This window comes from Hippocampus zosterae, chromosome 20 (genome assembly GCF_025434085.1).
Source record: "Hippocampus zosterae strain Florida chromosome 20, ASM2543408v3, whole genome shotgun sequence".
NCBI classification, from domain to species: domain Eukaryota; kingdom Metazoa; phylum Chordata; class Actinopteri; order Syngnathiformes; family Syngnathidae; genus Hippocampus; species Hippocampus zosterae.
This window is the reverse complement of record NC_067470.1, coordinates 2,947,333-2,952,406: the sequence shown is the minus strand read 5'-3', so window position 1 is coordinate 2,952,406 and position 5,074 is coordinate 2,947,333.

Here is a 5,074-nt window from a genome sequence, read left to right as displayed (position 1 = left end):
TGTTGCCGCTACGCTAATGAGTCTCCGCGGCATAGAACACAGTTAGCCCGGGGGCTGTCTCAACCCCCCCCCCCCACACCCCCTCCAATTATGTCCATCATCTACTCTGCCCGTAATTGTTTGTATGTTTGTACCACCTACCGTGTATGATTATTTGTATCAAATTATTGTCACCTCATTTGATTCATAACGACAATTGAGGTGTCTGCTGCTGTTTGATCGCAAAATGGCCGCCACATCCCGGCGCTGTAGATTACAGATCACTCCCGAGCGGACTCTTAAGACACTCGGGTGTATCGTTGGTGTTCGGTTTCATGAGAAAGGCATCAGAAGTTGAACAAATACTGACTTTAGTTTCTTTTTTTTTGGTTTTCTTTATGGCGACTCAGCAGCCACCATTTGGAAAGTTTCGGTAAGCATCCCGTTCCTCACAAATATCTTTGGAATGTTTCTCAAAGCCCGCGAGAGAGAAAGAGATGTTGTTGTCAAAATGGATCCTGGATATTAGAAATGTTCCTGGCACTGTGGATAGTTTTCCTCTGGTGGGGTTTTTGAGCTATTTTAAACCAGACAAATAAACTTCCTGGAATAGCACAAAATGAAGGGAAACACTTAATGAAGTAGTTGAGCTTCTTCTTCTTCAAAAGTGGGACGAGATAAACAGCCTTTCATTTATGAGGAGCTTTCAGCGTGGCTTCCTGCAGACTTCTCGTTGTTTTGCCTACCGTGTGCAGAGTGTGAGGTCTCCCACACATTCAAGCTGCCTTCTCTCTCTTCTGTTCGGTCCAATTGCCAGTCATGACCTAAAGTGTATTCCCCACGAATACCAACGTTTGAGTGCAAAGTCTCGGAATGCAATTAGAATTACAAATGGCGACGATCTGATTAGCCGGAACACCTTTTTACTGGAACAAGCGGACCTCCGTTAATAAGGTCGGCCATGAAGCCCGCGGCATGCTTGGCACACATTTTGACGTTTGTGGACTACTTGCATGCAGTTAAAATGCAGCGATTGGGCTTGTGGACTTCTCTCGGGTCACGGTGAGGGGCGGAGGGTTGACACGAGAGAGTCCACACCGGGTTGCAGTTGAGGGGGATGCGCCGGGTCTTTAATGGCGGTTGTTTGGGCGTCCTTTTCAGACTTGGCCTTGGTGAGTGTCGTATTCTTGGTTCCTATTCTCAAATCTAGCAGCAATCCTTCCCATAAGGTACAGAATGCACGTGTGAGGAATTTGAGCAACGGCATTTCATTTCTGAGGCGCCTTCAGTGCTGATGGCCATTTAAAAAAAAAAAAACGGCTTCTTATAAACAGTTTGACCTTGGTGAAGGTCTTCTTTGGGCTGTTTTCCAATATTTGGAATAGTCCTAGTAAAGGGGGCATGCCCCCCATTGTTTAGGCTTTCTTTTCAGCCTTAGCCTTGGTGAGTTTCATATTCTTGTTTGTTATTTTCAAATCTAGCAGCCGTCCTCCCAATAAGGTCTTGGCGCAGTGTTACGCCAGTAAGCGGTTTGAACGGGGCCTCTCGTGTTGCGAGAGGAGTTGACGACGCAGCTCGGCTTGTGTTGAATGCGACGCCGGACGAATCATAATAATAATGATGATAATCCCAAGAAAAGAAAAAAAACAAAAACATCCGCGTTCCGTCCCCAGTAATGAAATTTGAAAGAAAGCCCCGGGGAGATTAAGGATCCCCTCTACACCAGCAGATGTTTGTAAAATGAAAGCGAGTCAGAATGTCCGTATTGTCTTTAAGCGCACGATGCGGTCGACCGCTTTCTACGTTGGAAACGCATTAGCCGCCTCGCTTTTATCTCGCCGCCGCACTCTCCGACGGACCTTCGGGAACCCAATGGGGGATTATGACCAAAAGTCTGGATCACCAGTCTGGTGACCAAAGCGCACGTTTCCCAACCATCGCCACTCATGTTTACAATCTGAGCTTTTGTCACATTTTTTTGATCTAAAACCCAAAAGAAAGGAATTGACCTTGGCCATCCGACAACTTCGGGGGAACGTTGGGGGGTGTCTGAAGTGTTTTTCCAAACAGACACTTTTGAACTTTGACAAACACATCAGCGGCGGCAAGGTGAGACGTGAAATTGCCGATTGCCGATTGCAGATGGAATCTTGGCCTGACTTTCTGGACTAACCCAACAACTCGTTAAGGAGCTCCACTTTCTTCGGTCCGAGCTGTCACATCTGATAACGCTCACGACATCCAAACGGCAAGCCCGGTGATTGCTCCCTGCCAACCTGGGCCACTTTCCAAGCGACCCTTTGCCATTTCCAGTCGAGGATATGACCTCCTCGCCATCGATAATAACTCCCTGCAATACGGCAGCAACGTTTTGCCCAAAGACAAAACGGGCCTTAATGAAGCGGCGGCACAAATGAGACCGGCGCGGCGGCTTCCTGCGTAAAATGGCGAGCGAATGCATTAGCGCCTTGCTGACAGACGAGTCTTAATTGTTTCCTCTGGCAAATGGAAATTCACACGGGAGATCAAAAAAAAAAAGCCGGCCCGGCAGCAGCGGCGCTTTTTGATGCAACGGTGACGATGACCTTGCTGCAATGCGCCGCGCCGCGGGATCCTGAAGAGTTTATCTTGACACGCTCCCGGAGAGCGACTCTCAGGTGTGGCGCTGATAGACCAATTCATTTAAGTCGGTCACGATCCAGGGGGCTCGCGAGGCAGCCGCCTTGATGAATCCCGATTGTTTTTTTCTGCCCTGTCTGGCTGTTTGCGCTCCTCCCCGGGGCGAGAGACGTCGCTCTGCCAATAGCCCGCAGACTGTTAACACGCCACAAGCGCTTTTCTGTTTGCGAGCGCCGCCGCCGCCGCCGTCCTCCAAAGACCGCTGCTGTTCTTCTCTCCACTTTCAAGCACGTCTGCGTGGACAAGTGGATCAAGCAGATATCGCGTCGTTTACGCATGCGTTCAAATCAATGATTTTTATTTTTTGGGGGCGGCGTTAGAGGAGATGGTGTGACTGAGTGGAGACTTTCTCGAGGGGGCTCGCCTTCAAATGAAGGACAAACTCTTGTCAATCCACTTTAGCCTTCTTCTGTTTCGCCTCGTTCGCATCAGATGGGGGATCAAGTATTACCTCGCAACGGTTTCAGGGGTTATCATGTATTTGTTTCTAAAAGGCTATTCACTCAAAAGCTGTTTTCGACACATTCAGGTGCAACGTGGGCTGCCGAAGCCGTGTGGCTTATCGTAGTCTGTGGATCAAAAGCGGCGATAAAACCCTTCACAACTTGATTAAAACACCGTGACTCATTTTAAGGGTAGCCGTTCTCAGAGCGGATTTCGGAATTTCTTTTATATGCGTCTCATGGTTGTGAAAATATGGTCGCTTTTGACGTTCGGCTAGCCGTTAGCTAGCTAACTCTTTCAATACTTTGCCGAAGCATTAGACAGCTTTTGACGTTCGGCTAGCCGTTAGCTAGCTAACTCTTTCAATACTTTGCCAAAACATTAGACAGTCCCGTACATGATCTTTTCAATGTGAAGGTTTTTGGGACAAATTGGTTCGTTTGACATTTAAAAAATATATATAAATAAATAAAAAACAAAGACACCAAAGTCTACACTCAGGGTGAATGCTCTTATCAAAGCGAAGTAGGCTAGGTATCTCCCGCCAAAAATGGAGCTGCTGGTGCTGCTGCTTCAACTTCTCGCCATTACTTTGGAGACATGATTGTTGCAAATTACGTTCTCTACGTCGACGGAAGAAAGCTTCTTTGTTGTGTTCTGGCACAGTCATTAGACGTAACGGGCCTCGCCGTATTTTTTCTCCCATTGTGAGAGATGATTGCGCTCTTGTGCTCTCTCGGCGACGCCGTTTCTTTTTTTTTTTGTCGATCCGTGTGACGGCCATGTCGGTGCGGGGGCGCTTTTCTGAGCGCAAGTGTTTTTTTTTTTTTTTTCCGCTGTCACGACAGGGCCTGGCATTTAATGACGCGACGTCAGCCGCAAAAGCAAACAGACCCAACAGTTCAACTCCACAAAAGGATTTCATTTATCGAAAGTGAGTCCTTTTTGATGACCTTTTTAGGGAGCGAGGGAACAGTCGCACGGCGTCTGAAAAAAAAAAGTGGGAAAAGTGTGACGAAAGGCATCATTTTAGAACTCAGTTTTAATGCTGTCATTCAAATTCACGCCTTCCAGTCCATCCCGATCCAATTCATCTCAATGTCCGATCAAGGGAGAAACGAATGGCTTGAGTTTGATGTAGTTGGGGTGGTACGACTGTAAAGCGATACAGCGATCCGTGGCTGAATTCTTCCACTCCAGGTCATGACGGAAGATGCCGTCCCTGCACTGTGTCGAAATGTTTTTTGCAGGCTTCCTGAAATTCTTCTCACCAGTTACCAGCTGCAACCCCCCCCCTCCCTCCCACCACCACCATCAATTGGACTTGGAATTAGAGCCTTTTTAAAATGCAATGACTTCCCAACAGATGAGGCCCGCCTCGGAAGAATGGAAGTGTAGAACATTCAATAACGGAGAGAAATGATCTTATCAACTCCTTTGGCACTGGGAGCGCTGTGATGACATTTTGTACCTTAACGCTACCCCTCCCTCCCCGCCCCTCCCCTCCTAGTCAAGATGTGCAATTTCCCTCTCAAATCTTGCGCTTGGAGCTATTTGATGAATACAAAAACATGCGCCAGGAACGAGAGTGTTATTGCCCGAAGCAAATGGGAGATAAAATCTGCGCTGTAAGTTAAAATGCAGCCTCTTAAGGTTGAATCGTAATAATGTGTCCCTCTGTGCGTGCGTGCGTGCGTGTGGCATGCCCGTGTGTTCACAACAACAAAAAATTCCTAATTTTTTTACCGGCGAATGAAAGCGAGGTGGGTCGATTGGGGCTGGGGGGGAGGACAATGTAGGAGGACACTGAAGGGATGCGTTCATTTACAAAAGGCTGCAGGAAGAGTTAATTAAGCGAGCTGCAGCCACGGCGAGAAAGTGCTGAGTTCTGGAGACACAAAATATTTATTCATCAGCCCATTAATGTTTAATTCCCCCACACTTTTTTTTTTCTTCACTGTTTTTAAAAGGG